The sequence below is a fragment of the Octodon degus genome, unplaced genomic scaffold, assembly GCF_000260255.1.
Source record: "Octodon degus isolate 3935 unplaced genomic scaffold, OctDeg1.0 scaffold00096, whole genome shotgun sequence".
Classification (NCBI taxonomy): Eukaryota; Metazoa; Chordata; class Mammalia; order Rodentia; family Octodontidae; genus Octodon; species Octodon degus.
The window spans coordinates 5,449,200-5,450,051 of record NW_004524672.1 but is presented as its reverse complement, the minus strand read 5'-3'; positions in this window follow the sequence as shown (position 1 = coordinate 5,450,051).

Genomic DNA, 852 nt, shown 5'->3' with positions numbered 1-852 from the left:
ATATTTTGGCCCTGGCCCTTGGCCCTTCAGTGAGGACTCAGGACATAAGAGAACTGCTTCTGTGACATCCTGTAACTAAGTGGTGTCCCAAATTTTCTGATCAAGGTGATCATGGGGCCACAGAGGAAAGTGATTGACGATGTATAGTGTGCTTAGGGAGTGTCACCTAAAGAGAAAAAATTTTCTCAGGCTTTCACAGAAAGCAAATTGGTCAAGCAATGGCTGTAACTCATCCAGATGGCTAATACTGACAAAAGATCCACAAGGTATCGTACATGGTCCCAGGGTAAATCCTGAGGGGTTTTGACTGATCTTATCAGATAGTGAAAGTTATAGAAGTCTTGTTTTAACTTGCTTTTAACCATCCAACAGAAAAGTGTAACCATGAGGTATAAAAAGTAAAGCTATATTAATATGCTGAGCTGCAAAAGACTTGAGTCAACAACCTCAGACAATTGCCAGGTATGCTGATAATTCACTACTATTATGGGCTGTTGGACTACATTGGGTTATTTTGCTGAATTCAAGTATCTACAATCTGTGGACTGGCATCAAGTATGAAAAGATCCTTTGAAGACCTCTCCAAATCAGCTCCTCTAACTGCAATGAAACACCCATCTCTCACAAAACAAAACAGGCGGATATAAGCAAAGGACTGTTTTGATGTGAAAAAAAGACAAGGATTTGTATATTTTGAACTTTAGCTTTAGTAAGTACTTTTGACTGTTACAAAGGAAGACCATTTAGGACACAGGAACTCAGACAGTCCTGGGTTGTACTAGGGAGTGGCAAATCACCTTTCTCAGAAAACTTTTCTGACAGAAGAAATATAGAAATGTGACTACAGAGGAT